The 24,822-nt window shown below is 43.1% G+C and overlaps 1 long non-coding RNA gene across 3 annotated transcripts; it reads right to left on the bottom strand.

Annotated features, from left to right (window-relative positions):
• Positions 1 to 410: 410 nt before the first annotated feature.
• On the bottom strand, positions 411 to 24,822 carry LOC309647777. 3 transcript variants are annotated; one of them, XR_014256282.1, is made up of 4 exons: positions 22,007 to 24,822; positions 6,051 to 6,185; positions 4,328 to 4,428; positions 411 to 2,978 (listed from the first exon to the last, which is right to left on the bottom strand). It is a non-coding gene; the product is annotated as an uncharacterized lncRNA (long non-coding RNA). The 3 variants fall into 3 exon arrangements; XR_014256283.1 differs by lacking the exon at positions 22,007 to 24,822 and adding an exon at positions 6,927 to 9,465; XR_014256284.1 differs by lacking the exons at positions 6,051 to 6,185; positions 22,007 to 24,822 and adding an exon at positions 5,262 to 5,310.

Raw genomic sequence — 24,822 nt, 5'->3', positions numbered from 1 at the left:
AGGAAAAAAGAGGGATGGGACCAGATAAAATAAGAAGGACATATCCTGATATTGTTTGAAGCTGAGTGATGGGTACATGGGGGGTTCATTCTATTATTCTCTCTACTTTATTTTTGAAAATGTCTATCTAAAAAGTTAGAAAAATACAAAGGGATTATTCTGTGTCATTATGCTCCTTCCTTGGACCCTTTTGAAATGAATGTATTTTTCTGTATAGTTTTTTTTAGCGATGCCCTGTTTGCCTGGTCTCCTCCATTGTTTGGTGTTTCCTGAAGGGCATAATTACTTAATCAATTTTACAAGTACAGGGTATGTATTGAGGGCTTCCTAGAGCTGAGGCAGTGTCTCTTGCTTCCAGGTGAGCTAATAGCCCTGGCAGTTTGGGGTGTTTGTCTATTTCCTTCACGTGACATCAGCCCTTTGCACACGTTCCGTAAAACGTCCTGGGGACTCCCGTTTGTATGGTTGCTGGGCTGTCCCTCTGGGATGGGACGCTGCCAGCCTGAGGAATGATTGGAGTGAGCGCTCAGGATGCCCCTGGGGCATTTGCACCTGCAAGTGGCATTTCTTCCCTGGCATCGGATACCCAGCAGGCCTTCACACATCAGTTGATGGCTCTGGGGTCAGGGAAGGTTCTGAAAAACATTTAAGAGAAACCTTTATTTTGCCTCAACAGGAAAGAAGAAAAGAGAGAGACAGCTCGCTTGGCCACAGCTCAGGTGGGGAGAGACAGGTCAGGCGGCACACGGCAGGTGCCCAGTTTTCTCCACTTCCAGCAGATCCATTAACACTTGGCAAGTTTCACTCCCCTTCAGCGTTTGTCATATGCAGTTGTTGACACCACTAATATTCCCTCATGCCCTTGGGTCTTGGTGTGTTCCCTTGCCCCCGTCGTCAGAAGTCAGCATCTGAGAGGGTTCATTTTCTGTATGTGCATGTTTGTTTATGGCAGGGAGACAGTTTAGACCCCCTTCCTCAACCTTGCCACCCAAAGCACAGTGCCCTCATTTTTCCTCTCTGGATTGATGGTAAGCACTTAATGTAATTGCCTTACAGAAAAAAATAGCCAGAGATGTACAGTCGCCCACACCATGGCCTCATATTTCACAACCAGCCCGGCTTCTTTGTAAATGGTCCTTCCCGGGGTGTGAAATCAATCATGTCATGGCTGGGTCCCCTATGGCACTGGGGGGACAGCCGTCTCAGCTCACTCTACAAACATGGCCAGTGACTTGATTCCTTCCCTGCCCGCCCCTCACCTACCCCCAGCCCTTCACCCCACGACTTCCCTGCTGGCTCCTCTCCAGGGAGCTTCCTCTTTTGATACGGCAGCTCACTCTGGGATTCTCATTTGCTTTGTATAAAGAAACCATGACCAAACTGTTAACAGTCCACTCTCCTTCCTGGTATCAACCTGTCCCTTGGACGTGGCCTCTGCTTCAGATAAAGCCAGTGACGTTCCCTCCGGCTCATTTCTCAGTATGAGTCAGTTTCTGAACCCTGGCCATTTTCTTTACCTTCCCCTTCAACTTTTCACCCTTGGGATGCCTTCTTCTTCCTTAGGCTGGCCCAGGCCTCATGCAGACTCATGCTAACCTTCCCCCAGCAATTCCCTTTCACCTCTGGGAAGCCCTATTGTAGAAATGGACGAGGAGAAAGCTTCTGACAGTCTGTTCTTGCAAATCTATTGAAGTAGAGGGTGGGCCCAGGAGTAAAGCAAAAATAGCTTGGAAAAGTGAAACCTGTGTCTAGTTAAATAAATAAACCAAGAGCTATGCTAATGACATCCCATCTTTTGCTTGGAGTAACGGTTGGCAGCTAAAGATCATAGTTTACTTCTACTTGCTGTTTATTATCTGCTGATGCAGAATGATCAAGGCTTACATTTAGAAAATGTAGGCCGAGGGGGGAAAAAGGCAAAGGGAGTGGATAATCTATAAACCAGACAGATAGCCCCTAGCTGTACTACATTTCGTGCAGTTCCTGGTCCTGCTAAATCGTTTCACTGCTGCTCTGGGAGAGAGTCAGACCATGTTCTGAGAATCGTTGCCTACCTCTGTCCTGTTTGGCCTTGGCTCGCCTCTTCTAATCACTTCTGTGATGTGTGTGTTGTGATACCCTAGGAGGTAGCGATATGGTTAGTATTGCTCCCTAGCAATCCTGCTTTGTAGAGAAAAATCAAAACACACAAGTTCTGCCCCTCAATACACACAAGAATTGGTCAGTTTTGATCTGACCGACTCAGATCAGCTCTAATTTCTAGCCCTGAGTCCCGTCCCGTGTGTGCACACTCACACATTTACTATCTCTGTGCATCTTATGGGTAATTACTTAAAAGCTGACTATGTTGATCTTTCTCCATAGGTCATGAATTAAGAGTTTGTGATGATTTGTCTTGTCAAGATGCTTACGGCTGTTTCAGAATAATGACGACAAATAAGATCATGCCAATACGATCTAAATACCAGACTACATAAATGAGACTACCATTACTCCTTGGGGGACTTTTTTTTTAAAAATAAATTTATTTATTTTATTTATGACTGTATTGGGTCTTTTGTTGCGGGGCACAGGCTTTCTCTAGTTGCGGTGAGCGGGGGCTACTCTTCGTTGTGGTGCGCGGCCTCCTCATCGCAGTGGCTTCTCTCGTTGCAGAGCACGGGCTCTAGGTGCGCAGGCTTCAGTAGTTGTGGCACGCGGGCTCAGTAGTTGCGGCTTGTGGGTTCTAGAACGCAGCCTCAGTAGTTGTGGCACACGGGCTTAGTTGCTCCGCGGCATGTGGGATCTTCCCGGACAAGGGCTTGAACCTGTATCCCCTGCATTGGCAGGCGGATTCTTAACCACTGTGCCACCAGGGAAGTCCACTTGGGGGACTTTTTATTTTCCTAGAATAGTAAGCTTGGTTCTTGGTTCTTTACTCTGCACAGGTATTGCCTGTTTCTTTAAAGACTGTCTTGCGGATGAGCTTCGATCTTTGTCTACAATTAAAATGATGGGAAGTTCAAACTGTGTTGAATGAAAGTGCAAGAAGAGGTACATGATACAGGTGCCGAAGATGCAGGTACGCTGCCAGTCATTTGCCTAATCATGGGCACAGCTGGGTAGAGACCTCTAACCACATATTCACCCATTAACTAGGCCAGTTATGAAGGGAGTTGGGGTTAGAAGTTAATAAGGCAGACACTGTCCCTGCCCTCATGGAGAGTACAGTCTAGTGGGGAGACAGACTTAAAACAATAAGAATAAACAACATAAGACACTAATGATATGCGACATAAATGCTAGGAAGAAAAAATATAAGGTGCTGTGCTAGTGTACAACATACCTCCAGGCAGGAGCACGTGGGAAGATGATATTTATGCATAGATGTCAAAGATGCAAGGGAGAGGGCAGGAATGGGATGGGAGGAGGAGAGAGGACAGCCTATAGGTTGCCAAAGCAAAAGTGACCATTGGTGTTGTATTTTATAGCATTTATAATCTCCCTGGCAGAAATTTAACCTTTTTCACTTCCCTGGGGACTTTGTCATAAGCGAATTTGGTTAAGTTTGGTTCTAATTAATAGTGATAATAATGACGACACTAACACTTATTAAATGCTTACTTATGCATCAGATATTATTCTTAGTGTCAAATGTCCCCTCAGCGAGGCTGTCCCTGGGCTCTAAAAAGCAGCCCCCAACTCCTATTTCCTTTACTCTGCTTTTCTTTTCTCTTATAGTACTTACCACCATCTGACATTGTATATGTCCTTGTTTACTTGTTTATTGTCTGCCTCTCTGGTTGGAATGTAACCTTCATGAGGGCAGGTACTTTTGCCTATTTTGTTCATTGCTGTTTCCCCCAGAACTTAAGCCATTGCCTGGCACATGCTTGAGGCTCAAGAAATGCAACTGTGGTCCCTTGGTATCTGCGGGGGATTGGTTCCAGGACCCCCGTGGATACCAAAATCCATGTATGCTCAAGTACCTTATATAAAAGTCCTAATATTTGCATGTAACATATGCACATCCTCCTGTACACTTTAAATCATCTCTAGATTATTTATAATACCTAATACAATGTAAATGCTATAGAAATAGTTCTCAGTGCACAGCAAATTCAAAGCTTGCTTTTTGGAACTTTCTGGAATTAAAAAATATATATTTTTGATCTGTGATTGGTTGAATCCTTGGATGCGGAACACTCAGCTACAAAGGTCCAATGGTATTTGTTAAATAAATGGATGGATATTATTCATTTAATCCTCACAGTGTCTTTATGAAACAGGTACTATCTCCCCCTCTTTGCAGATGAACAAATTGGCAAAGAGAGGTTAAGTAACTTACCCAAGGTCACACAGCCAATGGAGTGGTAGAATCAGGATCCAGACCCAGGCAGTCTAAGTCCAGAGGCTTGTACAACAGGAGTATCCACAAAATAGAAACAGCTGTGGAGAGAGTATATCAGTTTGACTTATAGCTTTTCTTTGGTTAAATGGCATTCTGTTTAAAGACCTCAGAAATATAATCCAGTTCAGTAATGAAGTTCTAGACACTCCTGGTTTGATAAAACAGTTTCATTGAGGGAGTGGTATATAGGACTATCTCGGTTATTAGAAGCCTTGTGCCAACCTAGGGAGTTTACAATCCAGATCAGATAAGAAAGTCCTGAGTCATAAAACACTTTCAGATCCTATAATATAATCTGTACCCAGAGTTCCTGGAATATTCCTTAAAACTGACTTCTTAGTAACTGGTTATTAGGGATATGAAATATGGAAACATGATTTACTCTTGACTTGTTCGGTTGAATCAAAAACTTAAAGTTTGTTGTTTGTGCTGCTGTGTGTTTAAAAAAACTAAGAGTTTGGAATAAAGAACATAAAGCCTCCGTACCTCATCAGTACCTGTGTTAGACAACAAATTCAGTCTTGAGGTCCTGCCTCTCACCATATCTCCTTGTCAATCTGGGCAGATATTATTTAGCCTCTGGGATATAAAACTTGCCCCGAGGCCATTTTGACTTTTTTTTTTCCTTATGACCATTTATTTTTCAGGAATGCATCTGTCAATAGTTTGCTTTTTCCTTGATAAGAACGGTTTTATCTTTGTGTATGTGTACGAGGTTGTCAGAGAAAGGAACTTGCTTTTGATCTCAGAAACTTCAGCTTTTCCTTTCTGCCCACACATCTTGGGATCACTCAGCAATCCTTAATCTCTTTTTCTAAGAAATCTATTTAGGTGGTTTGGCACTTATTCTGTTATTTCTTTGACCACTTACCCTGTCAGAATTGGTGAGCAATTCCGGTCTTTTTCACACATCTATCTTTTTTAAAATTTATTTATTTATTTATGGCTGTGTTGGGTCTTTGTTTCTGTGCGAGGGCTTTCTCTAGTTGCGGCAAGCGGGGGCCACTCTTCATCACGGTGCGCGGGCCTCTCACTAACGCGGCCTCTCTAGTTGTGGAGCACAGGCTTCAGACGCGCAGGCTCAGTAATTGTGGCTCACGGGCCTAGCTGCTCCGCGGCATGTGGGATCTTCCCAGACCAGGGCTCGAACCCGTGTCCCCTGAATTAGCAGGCAGATTCTCAACCACTGCGCCACCAGGGAAACCCCCCACACATCTATCTTTATGCCATCTCTCCAGGTCTATCTCTTTGTGCCTGTCCCTGTTCCTTTCTGTCTCAAATATGTCCTATAATCTCTTGCACACATACACAAATTTAAATTTACAAAAAGTTATGTATTTACAAAGAGTATGTACAATTGCCAAAACTCATCGAACTGAAAATCTGTACTTTTTATTATACGTCAATTTTCCCTCAATAAGAAAAAGAGGTTTTGTGCTTACAAATTTGCAGTAAATTTAAAGAGAGTTTAAGCATCTCTTGAGCGGATTTATGAATTGATCACTGTTCCCAACAATATCTCGGGTGATATTGTTGTGCAAAGATAATGCTTGTTGCTACGAGAAGTGTCGTAAGCAATCATTTTTCAGAGGTCACACGTGCTCAAATTTAACTTTCATAATTTCTGCATATACAATTAGAGCCATTGGAAGCCCATTACCACCAGGAACTTGAAAACCCCGGAGCAGTTTCATTGCAATGAGGAGCCACGCAGTAAATAAAGACTATGTGAAGATTCTAGCAAACACCTTCTCCCAAGACAAATAATTCTTTCTCTCATCCTCAGGTTCCTTATCTGCAAAAGAGGACAGCATTTGCTCAGCTTAATTCCAAGGTTGTTATGAAGATAATTAAATTTAAGTCAATTAAGCACATATTTAGTGTCCCCCTAAACCATGTCAAATTCTGTGGGCACAAAAGAAGGGACAAGGCATGCTTCCTGCCCTCATGGAACTTACGGACCAGTATAAGAGGGAAGACCAGTACATACGTGTTTACAATAAAACATATCACGCCTTCTAGGTGATAAGGATGCAGAGTGATCCAGACACAAGTAAAAGAAGCATTAATTCTGGCTGGCGCCACTGGGGAAGGCTTCATGGAAGCAGAAGCATTTAAACAAAACCTTGAAGGAGGATGATTTGGAAGAAAGGCTTTCCAAATAGAGGCAGAATGAGAGCAAAGCACAGGGATTGGTCACCATGAGAATCAAATGAGTCTGTAAACTGTAAAGCACTATTTAGTTATGAAGTGTTACTTGTTACCTCTACTGGGGCTGCTACTCAAAGTCACGGCCTCTCTAGGTAATAAGATAGCACGGTGATTTAGAGAAAAGGCCAGTTTATCAGCTTACAGAATCTCAGAGTAAGCGTGATTGCCCAGTGTCAAAGTCTTGAAGATACATCTCGAGTCTAACTCAGAAGGATAAACATCAACCAAAGGTTAACAGTTAAATAAATTCTCTTTCCGTCTTCTAACACCTTTCCCATTCCTTCCAAGCTAGCACCTCCCTGCCCATCAGCACATCAAGTCTTACCCCTTAAAAAGGATCAAAGCAGCCTCTGAGTTAGCAAACCTCAGATTCAAATACTGGCGATGTTGATTTCCAGCTATATGATAGGAAGCACCTTCCTTTAAACTGTATAAGATTTAAATTTTACATCTGTAAATGGGAATAAAAAATAATAGTATCCACTTCATAGAATTGCTGAGAAAGTTAAGTAAAATAATCTACCTGGTATATAGCACTCACTATTATTTATTATAGTAAGTTACAAGGATATATAGTAAAAGACAGGGAATATAGCCAATATTTTATAAAAACTATAAATGGAATATAACCTTTAAAAATTGTGAATCACTATTTTGTACACCTGAAGCTTATATAATATTGTACATCAACTATACCTCAATTATATTGTATAATATATATTGTACTTATATAATATCCTACATCAACTGTACCTCAAAAAAACAATATATCAGAAAAATAAAATATTAGGGAATGCTGTATAATAAAGAATTTGCCTGGTCTTAAAAAATATTATTTATTATCATTATCATCTAGAGTAAGCGTTGCCGAACTATGGCTTGTGGGTCAAATCCAGCCACGTCCATTTGTTTATGATTGTCTAAGTAGCTTTCTGCTGCAACGGCAGAGCTGTGACAGAGATTGTATGAGCCACAAATCTAAAATACTCACTTGCTGGTCCTTTACAGAAAAAGTTTACTGACTTCTGATCTACAGAGGTGAGAAGGGAAAATATGCTTATGTTACATTTACAACCAGTTAGAGGATTTTATCTCGGTGGGCTTGCCACTGACTTTATGTCCTTATTGCTGGTTCTTGGCATCTGATGGTACATGGTATGCACCCCTTAGCGCTGCAAGAGTTCCTCATATGGATGCCCACATCTCAGTACCATGGAGATCCCTAGGATCTTCTTATATCCTCCCAGAGTCTAGTATTAATAGATAAGGACCACAGAGCAAATGTGGGGAAGGTAGGTAACGAATTCTGGCTCCGATTAATAATGCCATAACCTCAAATGGAAAATGCAGAATACTCAGGATGAAAGGGAATTTCATATGTTACCAGGTGATGGAACAACCCTGACCCAGTCACTGAACAGAGGGAAGCAACAACGTGAAAAGAAAGTAAAACATGGTAGGTGATTTGAAATTCCCATTGGCCTCCTGCTACACTCCTTAAACTAAGGGCCCTGCACTCTAGTTCCATTTAAATATTCTCTTTTCAAGCATCTCCAACATTATTGCTATTATGAAATGTACAGGGACCTAGGTAGATTGGGATTATACATCTGAGCAGTATTTCTAGTTTCATTATTTGCCCAGGGAAGAACACTGGGCTTGGGTTCAGGGAACAAAGAGGCATTTCACCTCATCTCTTTTAGCCTCAGGTTCCTAGCATAGATAATCTCTTTGTTAACTGCAAAACGATTTCAAGGGAGGACAACCAAAGACTGGTGTACTCATGAGTATGTCTCTGTGTGGTAGGGTGTTCTGTAAGGGGGGGTGGGTGATTAGAAGCTTTCTTTTGAAGTTGGATGCAATGAGAAAATGTTCTAAGATGAGCTCCAGTTGCTGATATTTTCACCTTCTACCCCTTAGGCCATCTGCATCTGTTCTGCTTATTCAAGCAAGGTAAGGTTTCTTTGGACCCTGAGCTCTCAATCAAGGGAGAGCATGAAACTAGTGTTCTCTCATCCATACCTTTTGATTCAAAGGAGTACATTCCTTTATAAGGTAATAAACAGCTAATATGGTAACCCATCAGTTGTAGGGACATAAGCATAGATGCGAGCTTACTCAGATCCCTTATTGGCATGGGACTAAGCGGTAAGATGCAGCAATATTCTAGTTCATGATGATTATGACAATGATAGTAAGAATATGATGATAATAATCATAAAAAGAAAAAAGGAGTACATTCCTAAAATCACTGGCAGGGGAATTGTCTCTTGTCAGTTGAAAGAGTCTTTTCTTAATTGTTTAAAAAAACAGATATTCATTCATTCAAAAAAATTCATTGAAAACACCAATATTCATTGAGCTGTCACTATATCCCAAACACTGTAATAAGTGCTGGAGCCAGCAAGAATGGACAGTCATTGTGCCTTAATAACCTCAAGTCCTGTCCTGAAACACCCTTTAACAATTCTGTTCTGCTAACATGTTGCTTTATTTTGTTATAGCCACAGCTGTGTGGATCTCTGACCTCCCTCTCTGCTGCACCTCCATCACTCTTCCTCCCAGTGTCTGGGAACGCATCGTCTGTTGATTCCCTCTCCTCCCAGTTTCTATATACTTTTAGACTTTCATCCCCACTAAGGTGCAAATGACTGTCAACAGTTCAGAAGAGTTTTCCTCCTGGGGGTACTTGTATTACAGAGGGCTTCAGTGTCCCCCCAACAGTACTGGTTCTTGCTGAACCTGGATTTGGTCTTAGAACCCATCTGTCATTACCAGTCAAGGTTGGCAGTTATGTTGAAAACTATCCATCATGGTTTCAGCCAAGGCTGAAATTTCAGGAATTGGATAGCAAACAATAGTGGTTTTTTTGGGGGGGGGGGCGGTGGAGTTTTCACGTTTTTTTTCCAGAGCCCTGAAAAGTTAGGTGACATAGCTAAGAGCTTACACCTGCTATATATAAGGTCTCAGCTTATGGAAAAGCATAGCCCAAGGGTGGCAGTTGTCACACAGAAATGTTCTCTACCAAACAGGAAACCAGAAATGATCTTCACTGTGCCTGAAAACCTTGTCACTGTATAAAGTGAGGAGTGTGGCATTTACCAAGATCCTCCTATCCCCGGATTCCTCATCTGTGGATATAGAGGGCTGACTGTACCGTGCCATTTTATATAAGGGACTTGAGCATCCTCGGATTTTGGTATCCTGGAACCAATCCCCCGCGATACCAAGGGGAAGACGGTACGTATATCATTATAAAGGCACAGCCACTCGAAATATCCATTCTAAGTGCAGAATTCAGAGCAGAAGCATTGTGGGTAGAGAGGGCCTGGAGGTGCTTTATGGTACCTAAGTGAACAGTTTGCCTCAAGAAGAATCTAATTTGAATGTTGAAGAACAACCCTATGAGGAGGTCTGTTCTAGAAAATTCTAACATCTTAAGCCCGTTGTTTGACAGGGGCTAAATTCCAAAGAAGAAAAATGAACTCATTCATTAGTGAGGATTCAACTTGTTGTTGTATGATCAAGAAGACTCAATAATTTAAATAATGTTCTCTAGCTTTAATAGTATTTGAATATGAAAGTAGTCATTCTCTAGCTTTAATAGTATTTGAATGTGAAAGTAGTCATTAAATTTGGGTACCTGCTGGGTTATAGTAGATTGTAAAAATTTCAATGTAGTTGTAGAATTTCAAATGCAATATTAAACACTCAAGACTATAATAAAAGAAGGAGAGCTTAGTTCAAGTAACTGCATTATTGGAGTTGACAAGCGAAGTATAAACACCTCCCTGACTAATAGATGTGCTCACTGCCCCTTCCTAGTAGGAAGATAGAACCGTATATGGTATTATCTCTGTTCTTGGAATAGATGCCAACTTGGTGCAGGCTAGGCTCTCTCAAGAAGCTCTCTTCTTGATGGATTAACTATGAATCTCTGAAACTCTTCTCCAGTTGTGGAAAGTATTTGAAACACTTATCTACAGATACATGAGCATGGTGACATAGCTGCCTTAATAAGCCACAGAAACCAGCGTGTTTTAAATATGCACAGAGTTATATTTTTGCCTGACATCCCATTACCAATATAAACATATCATCTACTGTGTTGGTTATTTGCATTAAAAACTAATTAGATGACTTTAAAACTCCCATTTCCCTCAAAGCTACTTTTTATAAATGCTTGATTTTTTTCTCTCAGTAATTTTATGAGTGTTCACTGTTTTTATCAAGTATTTTCCTATGTAACTTCTAAATGCACACAGACATAAAAAATATTAACAGTTAAGAACTCATAAGATATTCCCAATATTTTTATTTTTGTTTTTATCAGATTTTAAGCACAGGCTTAACATCATACATATACACATCCATGTGGTTGTCTGCATCGTGAGGTTGATCCTTGAACTATTCCTTCAAGGATATTGTCTCATTAGATGATCATCCCTACCACCTCACGTAGAAAGAGCCAAAACCTCCTGCAACATTTGGAAATATATTTTCCCCAGATGCAATTGTGGTGGAGTGAAATAAACAATGAATCTGGAGGTTGGATTTATGCTTTAACCAGATACCTGTTACTAAGAGGGCCTTTTGTTTAAGCTTTCAGAGCCTCAGTTTTGCCACCCCTGTAATGGAGATGTAATTCTTCTTATTATGTAGCTCATTTAATTAAATAATATTTAATAATATAAACTTTGAGAAAAGCACTTGGTAAAAACTCTAACATTAAACAAATATAAGACCTGCTGTTACACTTTACCACACCACAACCGTATTAGTCCCTGTTTATTCTAACAACGCCCAAACATTAGTGGTCATTGGCCACCTGCAGGCTCAGCTCTGCCCAAAACCAGGCCAGAGAGACTCTACCTGATAGAATATTAGTTAATCACTCATTGTCGTGGGTATCTTTTGGTTTTGCCTTTCCCCCAACCAGATCTTCTGATAATAGTACACCAAATTTCCATAGCGAACCACTTCTTTTCTACTTCTCAATCCATGTGATTGGCTAGAGCTTGTCAAATGTGATGTAAGTGTAGCCAATCAGAGTACCACTCTGGACACAATGACTGGTTCAGGAAAGAGTCTAAGGTCAAACCAGGCAATAAAAACTGGATTCTGGAATTTACTGGGGACTCTGTTTCCACTAGAGGAGGAAATAAGAAAGGAAGTAAGCCTAGGGGTGTTAATGGTCATCTTATCACCATGTAGATTGAACTATTTAAGCCAACTCTAAGTTAACTATTGAAACTAACACAAAGGAAAGCAGGAGATGGAGAAGGACATATCCTCGATTACATCATCTGAGCCCCTGGATCCAGCCATTCCTGAAGTTTTACTCATGCACTTTTTGGTCATCTAGCCCATGGATTTCTTTCTCCACTTTAGACTTTAGAGTTTAGTTTCTGTCCTTTGTGATGAAAAGAGCCCTGACTAATATACTTACTTCTTACTGTGAAGGAGGTACTCTATAAAGAGTCCATGGCCAAGTTATGACTCATGCTTGCGTCAATAGATAGATACAGACCTAAATGCCAGTGATGGTGTTGTGCGGTGGCCTTCATCCCTCCTTTCTGTGTGTAGTTAGCCTGACTAACAGACCTTGAGCCTGGATCGAGCCTACCTCAACCCAGCCAACAGGTGAGTCTGTCCTGTCAGGTTGATACCAGCTTTCTTTTTTTTTTTTTTAAAGTGTCTCTAAAGAAAGATCTGCATCAAAAGTTGTAGATACCAGCTTTTAACCCTAGGGCTAGGATAAGCTTCTAATAAATCCTCATAGAATCATTTCTGATGTGTCATTTCCTCCTTGATCTATTCAAGATTTCTTATTGGCCTCAGAAGCTTAAATATTGCCCAGACTTGTCACTCCCACCCCCTTGTCTCTCTTGGACTTTACTACCTGCCAGGACTGGATTTGAGCTTGTTCTGAATTACTCTTGAATATGACATTGAATTTGAACTCCTGACCATAATTCTCCTCCACCTTGAATAGGATCCAGCTTTTCCTTCTCAGTTTTCCCTGGTTCCTACTTAGGCAATTCTTGTTTACCTTTCTACCATTCTTTGGGAGTAGTGAAAACAATTTCATTTATAAATTTCTACCCTTAGATACTGGTATCCTGAGTCTGTATCAAGACCTTGAATGCACTTTGTGAAACTAAATGAGGTTCTCAATTTTCCACGTACCCAGTGCCTGTCCCCACCCACATCTCTGAACTCACTCTGGAGTTCTCTGACCAGACTCTACTTTGGAAGCCAGCCAAAGGGAACCTCTGCTTCAGTTTAGTCCAGTTCCATTTATGGCAGGGCAGTTGGAGAACACGTGACTCCAACAAGATGAGGCCCGCCCAGAATCATCGTGCACTGACCCTGCAAAAACTGAAAAAGTAGAGAATACCCACTGAACACAGGAATGACTTGATGCCCCACTCCTGGAATTGGCTCTGACCTTGTCCTAGAAGCAGGTGTTGGGTGCTGACCAAGAGAACGCTGAGGATTGTTGGTAAAGTTGGGAAATATAGATCCCTTGGTGGGACCTCTCCTCTCATTCTCAAGTTGATACATGAGTCTCCCTGTCATCTGAAGGGCTGAGTGCTGGGTTCCATGCTTGGATGTGGGAAGCTGAAGACAGAGGTCTCAGACCTAGTCTGCTTTATCCCAAGGAGCCCCAGACAAACCACCTTGCTCAGACTGCTGAGCCAGCCAAGACTTTCTTCTCTCCTGATGGCCTGGCATCATCTCCTTTTCCGATCAGGACCAGCCTCTGGAGCTCTTGCGCATCTAAGGGCCAGTGGAGAGGACATGGGTCCAAGAGAGGAGTCCAGAAAGCCCAACTCAACCTGCAACAAGAGAGGATGGGTCCCAAACCGGAAGTCCTATGATGGCGCAAACTCAAAGGGAGCCAATTCTCTCCTTAAGAACTGACAGAATGGCTGAACACCCGAGGAGGAACCAAGTTCAGAGGTAATAGAAGAGACATCAGAAGCCACAGTGGTGATCCTGCCCCTCCCACTATTGTCCTGTGTTCTTTCCACAGCTGGGGGAAAGGAGCAGGGTGGTGAGTCCCAGCAACTGAGCTATAAACTGAAATGTGGTGACACTTTCCATATAAACAATATGCTGGCTACGCCCTAAGCTAGCCCACAAAATCTATTTAACACATAACATAGGAAACAAAGATGTATGCCTACAAGAAATTTATTCTGAGTTGAAAAAAACCCCTAAAACCAAAATACAACCTACCAATGAATCTGGACACACACCTTCTGTGCAAAACTGGAGATAGCCCTACTGTGCTTGGGTAAACACAGAGTGGTTTTGAACATATGGTAAGTGCTTGATGACCACTTTATGCTTGATAGGTTTTTACTCTATAAAAGTTTATGCATGTTGTTTCATTTGTTCTCTTTGTTGTGACTCATTTTCAATTAACTTCAGTGTATATGACACTCAGAATCCTACTAACAGAGACATCTTTAAAGGTGTACGATCCACATGTCGGTGTGTCTTAAGTCTTCCTCTTCTTAGAATACACTTGCCGCTATATATATAGTACAAGGCAAAAATGTGGGGTTTTTCTGAACGTTAACTAAAGGCTTAACTTTTACCATTTATATAATAAAGTGCAGATTTTCCTTAAAGGTGAGTTCTCCATTTCAAAAAGGCTGCTGACAAGGTTAGCAGGTAATAAAGAATTTCAACAGTTTAAATTCAAGGTCCTAGGAAAAGTCCTCATGGAGAATATTTTCTGATCATGGGAAGATAAAATTTTTATTTGATTGTTTTTTGCAGAGTCAGAAAAAACCCAGGGGGGTGCTGAGAGGTGACAAGTCCTTCTTATGTTTTGCCTGTGAAGGGGGTCAAGACGTGGTCCCAAGACTGAAGGGCACCACGTGACCAGCCGGGCTCACTCTGTGCAGCGGCTCAGCTTTGGCGAGTCACACAGATAGTCATTCAGGCCCAGTTCTTGAATTTCAGCTTATTTTGTTCTTGAAAAGACAAAAACCAATTATTGATAGCTCTGCTGACCTCAGATAAGCAGTCTATCTTAGTGAAATGATCTTTTCCGACCATATTATTGCCAGTTAAAAGTGACCCTGAACTTGTTGACATAAGATCAGTGGAAAAAACCACAACAAACAAGAAATAGATATTTCCCCTGAGTTTTGTGTTTTTAATCACCAACGTGGCTTTGATCCCCTTCAAAAAGACCCCCTTCATCCTTTTTGCCAGCCCTACTCTCTCTTTCCAAGGCATCCTTTGTAAGACCATCCCAACCTCCACTGGCAATCCCTAGTATAGGGTTATTATACTATCATAGTTAGCTGTAACCTACCTCTCTGTATCCTCCAGAACAATGTGCCCTAAGGGGCCTGAGCCATATCTGGGCTCAACTCTCTCCTGTGTTGGGACCAGCAAGTGCTTTGAACGTATGGACCCTCAATAGATGTACTCTGGAATTTTGAAGTTGAATGAAACGAGTCCTTGCCATCGTCAGTTTATGATTTAAACAAGATTCAGATTAGGATTTGCTCCTTTCCAATCTCAGCTCCCACAGCCCACATCTCAGCTTCTCTTGGAATTCCCTGGAGTCCCCACACCCTCCCATCTTCCTGAGCTGCCCATCCCATCCCCCTCAGCTCTTTTCCTAGGCAAGCTGCAGCAGCTATCCCAGGCCTTCCCTCCTCCCCTCCACCTGTTTCGCCTGCTCAGCCTCTACTGCCCTGGCCACTGGGCCCTGTTTTTAAGAAGAGTCGGAAGCATTGAAGTCAGGGCTTCTGATATTTCATGACATCTATAAATAATAGTCATTATAATAACTATCTTTTATGAAGGATCTGCTATGCTGGACATGTTTGAAAAATGTTATTTATTTACCTAGCCTCAAGCCAGAAGAGTCATTCTCTTTGCTTATTCATTTGTTTAAAAAATATCTAATGAACAGGACAGTGAAGATGTTTGCTCTAACAGAGCTTATATTCCTATGGAAAGAGAGAGACAGCTAACAAGTGGGCAAGGTAATTTCAGGTAGTGACTATACTCTGAAGGAATGACAACTGGGTAACGATGTCGTGAGTGCTGATTTAAGTCTCAAGATCAGGGAAAACCTCTCTAAGGGGTAACGTTAGTGCTGAAGCCTGAATGAAGTAAAGGAGACTGATGATGTAGAGAGCATCCCTGCATAGGGACCAGCACGGGCAAAGGTCTTATGGAGGGTATGAGCTTATCACGTTACTGCGTTATCCTGTGGCTCTGTCTGCTTTCTCTGCTAGAATCTGAGCAAAACCCTAGTTCCCTTACACGCTGACTGTAGGAAGGACTACCTTGCCCTTGCTGGTGACAGGGCTTTCCAACCTAGCAACCTGCTGGCTCAGCTGGGACACCCTATTATACCCATAAGCATTTTCTCTACTCTTCATGATATAGTCAAGACCCCACCTCTGCTTGACCCCTTCAGTAGGTTCATTTTGTATTTGTTTTCTCCTGGCTTATTTATTTCACCATATGAAACACGGGTCTTTACATCTGCCTGGGCAGGGTCAGTAGTTGTGGCACATGGGCTTAGTTGCTCCGCAGCATGTGGGATCTTCCGAGACCAGGGATCAAACCCATGTCCCCTGCATTGGCAGGCAGATTTTTAAAATAATTAATTAATTATTTATTTATTTTTGGTTGCATTAGGTCTCTGTTGCTGTGCGCGGGCTTTCTTTAGTTGCGGCAAGCGGGGGCTACTCTTCGTTGCGGTGCGTGGGCTTCTCATTGCTGTGGCTTCTGTTGTTGCGGAGCACGGGTTCTAGGTGCACAGGCTTCAGTAGTTGTGGCATGTGGGCTCAGTAGTTGTGGCTCGCAGGCTTAGTTGCTCCGTGGCATGTGGGATCTTCCCAGACCAGGGCTCAAACCCGTGTCCCCCTGCATTGGCAGGTGGGTTCTTGACCACTGCACCACCAGGGAAGTCCCCCCAAGGTTGCTCTGTTTGACTATTTGTTTCTCCCTGGTCTCTCATCCTCTCCCTTCCCTAATTAACAACTAATCTGCCCATTGGAACTCAAGGAAGGTCATGGAGGCTGAATGAAGGCTATTTCCTATAATCAAAGAAATGGGGGACACAGAAAGGCTTTGTGCCCAGGACCCCTGCAGGGCCCTGTGCGGTATCAGCAGGTGGAATTTTTTATGTCTTATTTGATACATTTCCGTGTTGTTTGAAAATTTTCCAACAGTGTGTATTAATTTTATAATTAAAAAACACTAAAAAAGTGTTTTAAAATTCTAGTTTATACTCAACACCCAGACCTTGGTTTCTAATACCATTCTCCAAGAAAAGGAACCAGGATCCTTGGGGAAATGGCCAACACTAGGGCTGGGGCAGGGAAAATTCAAGATGAGTCTGGAATACCTTGTGGTGCCAGAAAGTAAGAAAAAGCTCCAAAAACAAAAGGATAGGGCATGTCAAAGGGACGCAAGTGCCAATCTGAAAGTACTCCCTGTGGCCAAACCTGGAACAATATGAGTGACAAAATAAATGGTATTGGATTATAACCCAAACTATAAAATAAATATCCATTAGTCTATACTAATATAAAAAGGTGGTTGAAGAAATAAATGAATGGGGGAGAGGGAGAAGAGACAGCTGCTCCTTACAGATGAATTCCAAATAATTCATGTAGATACTCCGCCCTCCAGGAGGTGGAGCTTAAAGCCCAGCCCCCATCCCTAACCCACACTACACACACTTTCAGCCTGGAGAGCTGTCCTTAGTGACCTGATTCCAAAAAATGTAGTACAGAAAGGGGAGAAGAGTAACTTTATAGTGGAGAAGTCTGGCAAGCACTACCTCTGCAAGGTGATCAAGGTGGATTGACCTCAACAATGATAAGTTGTGTTGATAGCATGTACCCTTGATAAACGTGATGAAAAGGGTACTTCATCTCTGTGGTCTTCCTCTCCTCCCCCCGCCACCCCAAATTCCTATAATCCAGTCTAATCATGAGAAAACATCAGACAAATCCCAACTGAGGGACTTTCTAAGAAACACCTGACCAGCCCTCCTCAAAACTATTAAGGTTGTCAAAAACAAGGAAAATCTGCAAAACAGTCACATATGGGAAGAGACCAAAGAGATGTGATAACTAAACACAATGTGGACTCCTGAATCAGCTCTCGAGCAGAAAAGGGACATAAGTGGAAAAACTGGTGAAATCTGAATAAAGTCTGGAGTTTAGTTAACTGTACTGAACCAATGTTGGTTTCTTACCTTTGATAAATGTAGCAAAGTTTAGTAAGAATGATATTAGGGGAGGACTTCCCTGGTGGTCCAGTGGCTAACACTCAGTGCTCCCAATGCACGGGGGCTGGGTTCAATCCCTGGTCAGGGAACTAGATCCTGCACGCCACAACTAAAGATCCTGCATGCTGCAACTAAAGGTCCTGCATGCCACAACAAAGATCGAAGATCCCGCGTCCTGCAACTAAGACCTGGCACAGCCAAATAAATAAATAAATAATTTTTTTTTTTTTTAAAAAAGGATGATATTAGGGGAAACCAGGTAAGGGGTCTACAGGAACCCTCTGCACTGTCTTTGTAACTTGTCTGTAAATATAAAACTATCATAAAATAAAAGTTTATTTTAAAAAATGAAAAATGTTTCCATCAATAAAAAGGCCTATCAACCACCCAATCAAAAAATAGGCAGAAGACCTAAATAGACATTTCTCCAAAGAAGACATACAGATGGCCAAGAGGCACATGAAAAGCTGCTCAACATCACTAATTATTAGAGAAATGCAAATCAAAACTACAATGAGGTATCACCTCACACCAGTTAGAATGGGCATCATCAGAAAATCTACAAACAACAAATGCTGGAGAGGGTGTGGAGAAAAGGAAACCCTCCTTCACTGTTGGTGGGAATGTAAATTGATACAGGCACTATGGAGAACAGTATGGAGGCTCATTAAAAAACTAAAAATAGAGTTACCATATGACCCAGCAATCCCACTACCGGGCATATACCCAGAGAAAACCATAATTCAAAAAGACACATGCAACCCATTTTCATTGCAGCACTATTTACAATAGCCAGGTCATGAAAGCAACCTAAACGCCCATCGACAGACGAATGGATAAAGCAGATGTGGTACATATATACAATGGAATATTAGTCATAAAAAGGAATGAAACTGGGTCATTTGTAGAGATGTGGATGGACCTAGAGACTGTCATACAGAGTGAAGTAAGTCAGAAAGAGAAAAACAAATATTGTATATTAACGCATATATGAGGAATCTAGAAAAATGGTACAGGTGAACCAGTTTGCAAGGCAGGAATGGAGACACAGATGTAGAGAACAAACGTATGGACACCAAGGGGGAATAGCAGGGGCAGGAGCTGGTGGTGGTGGGATGAATTGGGAGATTGGGATTGACATGTATACACTAATATGTATAAAATAGACAACTAATAAGAAACTGCTGCGTAAAAAAAAAATTAAATTTAATTTAAAAAATGCCTATCAGCAAGCATCTTTATATATTAAAAAAATTACTTTTAACTATTTAAATGATATTTAATCATGTTATTATAACCATTGTGAATTAGAATCATTTCTTTAGGCTCACACAGTCCAAAGCCTACATTTTTCATACTGTATTTTTATCCGTTTTCAATAGGGCTGCCTCAGGCATGCCTGTGAGATCAAGGCTTTGTTTTTAATCCTGCCCTACAACCAGCTGGGTCTTCTGATGTAGCCAGGGCCCCATCCTCTGTGCTATGTCTTAGCTGCCTGGACTCCAAACGGCTGGAATTAAGCCTGGGTGGATTTTGCTGGACAGCCAATGATACTCTAGATCTTTTGCATTTCAATCTACCTTCTCTCGGTCAATCAGGTCTTTTAAGGATAAGAGCTAGTCTTGTTAAGGATCTTAGACTGCAGTCTAAGAACAACATGAAGCTTTTGAAGGTTTTAAGTGAGAGAGGTGAATAATCAGCTGAGTATGAGACAGAAGGAGAGGGAGGGAAGAGTGTCTTTAGGAGGAAGTATTAGAATCATCCAGGCAAAAGATATGGTCACTTAGACTAGGGTGCTGGCACCGTGGGTGGGGACTTGTGATACCATGACAGTTAATAATGATAATAATAGACATTTATATTAATCCTGTAGAGTTTATATTGCAAATGCTTTGACATTCTTTGTCAATTAATGTTTACAACTCTGGATAGAATTTTCATTTTGCAAATGAGGAAAACTGGAGCCATAGGAAATAAGTTAATTGCTCAAGGCTAAGTGGCATAATTTTAACCCAAGTGTTTTGATTCCAAATCCAATGTGCTTCCCAGTGCCTGACTGCAAAATTGTGTGTGTAGGGGAGTGATATATGTTGACAATTTGTTTTTTTTACCCTTGGCTAATGGTTTTCAAAGTGACTATACTTACAAACTTAAAAAATACAGATTCCTGGGCCCTGTCCTCAGAGATTCTGACTCCGTAGTTCTGAGGGGGGCCCGGAAGTCTGTGGCATCCCTGGGTGATGCAAGGAAAAAGGCATGTGGACCACACTTTGAAAACCAGGACTGCTGTGGGTCTCTGCTTGTTATCCCAATTCCCACGCACAGGAGACTGAACCTGGGCAATTGTTTTCCAAGTACATGTTATGATGATGTAAAAGTGCATATAGATTTTACAAAACTATTGTTTGATCAGTCATCTTTTCTAATCTGGACAGCATTAGCAAACTTTGCTTTGAAACTATTTTTGCTGTTTAATAACTACCTTGTCCCTTTTGCTTCTGTCCTGTATCAAGCCTCTCCCACGGTCACAGTCTGCATGTCCTTGGCCCTTCGCTCTGTGGCTTCCCGGCAGCAAGCCTCTAAGCCACAGAGCTGGCAGTGGCGCCCAGGAGTCCCTGGCCTCAGCTCGGCATCACCTGCCCCGTGGTCAGTTTTTCACAGCAGAAACTTCAGCCGGTAATAGTCTGTGCGTGAGTTTTTTTGTAGCCACAGGGAAAAGGGGATGGAAGAGGCTGGTTTGGGTATTTTCCCATCTTAAAGCACTCCAGCCAAACTGCAGGTTATGACTTCAGTGTGTCATTCTTCTTTTAAGAAAATAACTCAGCTGTCCATAATCACTCCCTGTCTTACTTGGCCTGAAAAATGGATTTTCTTTCTGTTTTGTTTAGCTTTCTGGCACATCTAAAATCAGATGTTCTTTACGTAATGACTTTGTGTTACTACTCCACTGGAAGGTCACTTAAGGCATGCAGCTCACCGTTTATGAATTTTATCTACTTTTGCATCACTACATGAAAATAAATACTTGTGCACTTGTACCTGAAGTTACAGAAGGGAGGCCCGGCTCATGTGGTGAAAGAACAAAACTGCAGTGACGATCAATGTTTTATTCTCTCACTGTTTGCCTCGGCCTCCATTGGCCCACTTTCCCCTCACCGTCCACAGGAACGTTTTCCTGGAAGGCAGAGTCAGGGGGAGAAGTAGGGAATCCAGAGAAAACTATTCTTTCCACATGGGGATGGCTTTTCAAAGTCTCTCCCAGGCGCATGGCCTCAGCAAGTGTGTGGATGGGCACATTTCCACTTCACCCAAAGGAGCCCTGGGCTGCCACACGTGGTATCTGCCAACCTCAGGGGGTGTTTCCCTCTCTCCACCTCAGCTGCTTGGTCTCTGGTGGGTGGAAGCTGTGGATGTTTATGGAGCAGGCACCACAGAATTGCTTTGATCGGTTACAAACATCTTTTCTTTCAAGCAGATAGGGCTACTGCTATGGCTGTCTCGGTGGTTGGTTGGTTAGTTCTCTGGAATGCTTCAGCCCCAGGGAGTACATACACCCCACCACCACCTGAGCTTGGCAGGGTTCCCCGAGGGGCTCCCAAAGATCACAACTCCTTCTGGCTGTGCCCATTGCTGGGGACACCTGTATCCTCTACTTCAGGAGGACACGATTGGCTGTTAAAGCTCCAAGTTTCCCCCTGCTCCTAACCGTGGATTTAGCTAAAAACACAGCACAGGGACTTCCCTGGTGGTGCAGTGGTTAAGAATCCGCCTGCCAATGCAGGGGACACGGGTTCGAGCCCTGGTCCGGGAAGATCCCACATGCCACGGGGCAACTAAGCCCGTGCGCCACAGCTACTGAGCCTGTGTTCTAGAGCCCGCGAGACACAACTACTGAGCCCGTGCGCCTAGAGCCCGTGATCTGCAACAAAGAGAAGCCACCACAATGAGAAGCCCGCGCACCGCAATGAAGACCTAACGCGGCCAAAACAAAAACAAACAAACAAAACCACTGCAAAGTGTTTTCCTCTTACAACAAGTCTCTCAGGGCCTGGAAATGTCTCAGCTCTTCCTCTGGCTCTTTCCTTAGTTTAAAGGGTGGGGCTGGAAGGAATCTTTACCCTGTATTTCCCTCTAAGGACTGGTCATGGGCACATGTTCTCAGTCTCTCTATAGCAGCTTGGCCAGGTGAAATCAGCAAACGTTGTTCACTCCAACGCAATGCGTAACTTTGGACCCTTCTGAACCCTCCTGCCTGCTTGCGGGTTGAGTGACAGCTCGGCTCGCACTGTGGTCACTGCCCCACCAACAACCTCCCGCCCCGATGTCAGGAGGCCTGGACACACCCTCTACATGGGCTCCTCCCTAGGAAGTATGAGACCTCCATCTGCTTTCATAACCTTTTTAATCAGTGGTGCGGTGGGCAGAGGGGAGGATTCAGGGTTGCTCTGGGCTGCCTTCTAAGGTGGACAGCCTGGAATCTACATCTGACTCCCCAGGGGTTTGGCAAACGTGGGTCTAACCTTCCAGGGTATTTGATCAAAGCAGTGGAGGCATGGGAGTTTTAGGGTTTCTGGGCCAAGGAACATGCGTGACAGGCAAGTGGCTTGATGGGAGAGGAATGTCTGGACCATCAGGGTGGAAGCAAGACCCCTCAAAGCAGGTGAGAGAAGGATGCGATAAGTTCCAGTCCTTCAGAGAGGGAGTGCTTTGGCAAGGAGCAAGTGGATTGTCAGGCCCCGAGCCAGACAGCTGTGGTTTGGGGCAGGGTTCCAGGGCCAGCAGGGAACTGCGGTGCCAAATGGGAGCTGAGCGGGCGCCCGGTCACATGCAAGCCTTGGCCCACAGGGTGGGTTTAGACACAAATGCTCTGGTTGCAGGGCACCTGGGTGCCAAAGAGCTTTCCTCAGGCACCTGGATCCTGGGCTTAGGGAAGCAAGACTGACCAATTCCCCTTCCCCCACTAGTGGCCAAAGGTCCCAGATTATGAAACAATAGGCGTGTGTAGGATCAGCTCAGCTAACTAGCAGGACAGTGTAAGTGTGCAGGTGTCCCGGTGATACGGGATTACCTTTGCCCCCATCCTTCCCACCAAGTTCTTTCTCATGAGAGGCAGCCATTTCTACAAAGTGAAACAAATGAAGTCTTGCAAAGGCTCCTGATAGATTTTTTTTTTAAATCTATGAAATACGCAGACACACAAAGAGGTGAGGGATGATGGACAGATAGATATGTACATCCATACCTACACAGAGACACACTTACACATACAGATAGGTCTTATACACATAGTAGATGAATTCCTAAAAAGCCACATTTAAATTCCGTTTTTGCAAATAATCCCTACTTGAAATTTATCAAGACAGCATCTCCTAATGAGTCTTTATGTTCTCTTTAATTACATAATGGAACAGATGCAGCCTAACTTCTTCTTTTTTTTTTTTTTTTTTTTTCTATTTTATTGCCAGGAAGCTCAGAGTGAAACTTCATACTTAATTCATTACTCCCTTAGCTTAAATCTCCTAATACAATTGTTTTCTTTTTTCAGCCCATTTTATTACTGGACTTTTGTATAGAGGTCCTTGATGTAGTAATTTTACGGCTATTTATCAAATGTAATTTTTGATGATTTTAGAAGTCAATAATGAGTAAGGAATATTAGATAAATGAGTTGAATTTTCTAGAATCTGAAAAATATGTATCAGGGAAATTTGTCAGTTTATGGATTTCTAAGCTCTGGAAAAGCAGAGTTCTGTTGTAATGAACAATATCCTATTACAGAACCCACCTGGATAGAGTTCGGAGTGTAGGATCCCCCTCTGCCGTCGAATGTGAAATGCCTGTACAGCTGGGTTGGAAGGATTAATCAGAAGCACCTGTGGCAGGAGGGAAGTACTGGTTCCCTGGGGTAGGAGTGCTCTGCCAGCATCACTCTCTTTGCACCTACTCTCTCGGGGCCACATTTGCAAACACACCGAGGAATGTTGGCCACATCCTCCCTGGTAGGTTCAGACAATGCTTTTGCAGTCCTGTATCTGACCCACTTGGTCAACACGGCGCCTGGTCTCAAAGATAGCGGGGAAGAGAAAGGCCTGCAGTGTCACTGAGTCCATTCCTCCGGGTGGGGCAGGAATGAGAAGCAACCTGATCTGCCCCCTCCAACTCTGGGGAGAAGGGTGCGGTGAAGTCTCCTCTTTCTACCGGCCATCTACCACTGGCACCGGCCATCTCGGGAGTAACCAATTCAGTTTCTCACTCTGGCATCTCTCCTTTACCTCTCTGCGTCCTCACTGCGTTCTGGGAGATAATTTGCTGAGGCACGAATGTACGTTCAGAAATCTTCCACCAACGTTTCATGGGGCTAGTGGCTGATGGGCCTCCCCAGCTTTGTTAACACTGGTTGGGGGTGCAGGCTGAAGTTATGCTTAGCCTGGGGGTGGAGGCCGGGCGTCTGGGAGGTTCTGCTGACCCTCTGTGCTATGGGGTGAGTGGGGTGGACGGTACTGTCCACCAGGACAGTGTGAAATGAGCCCCCCCCCTTGAGCAGCTCTCCAGGCCTTTGTGTGGGGTGAAGGGCACTAAGATTCCCCTGCCTTTGGGGCAGAGAATGAATGGAAGAAGTTGTCTCCCTCTGAAGCAGCTCCTCCGGCACTGTTTGTTCTCAGGCTTCATTTCACAGGTCAAAGAGAGGGGAGTCCTAGAAACAACCTGGAATTGTCTTAAAATAAGTAGAGAACCGACACGGGGAAAGAGACTCAATTTATTTTGTGTAACTGTTGAGGGGCAGAGCTAGGACCTGTGAACACAGGTTAGAAGGAAACAGAATTGGGTTCAAAGGAAGGAAGGCTTTTCTACCCCTGAGAGTTGTTCAAAAGTGGGTTGGGTCCATCCACAGATGAATGGATAAAGAAAATGTATGTACATATAACGGAATATT

Source organism: Balaenoptera physalus, assembly GCF_965194825.1.
Source record: "Balaenoptera physalus genome assembly, chromosome: 18".
Lineage (NCBI taxonomy): Eukaryota > Metazoa > Chordata > Mammalia > Artiodactyla > Balaenopteridae > Balaenoptera > Balaenoptera physalus.
Note: the sequence above shows the minus strand (reverse complement) of the source record. Positions and strands in the feature narration are given on the sequence as shown.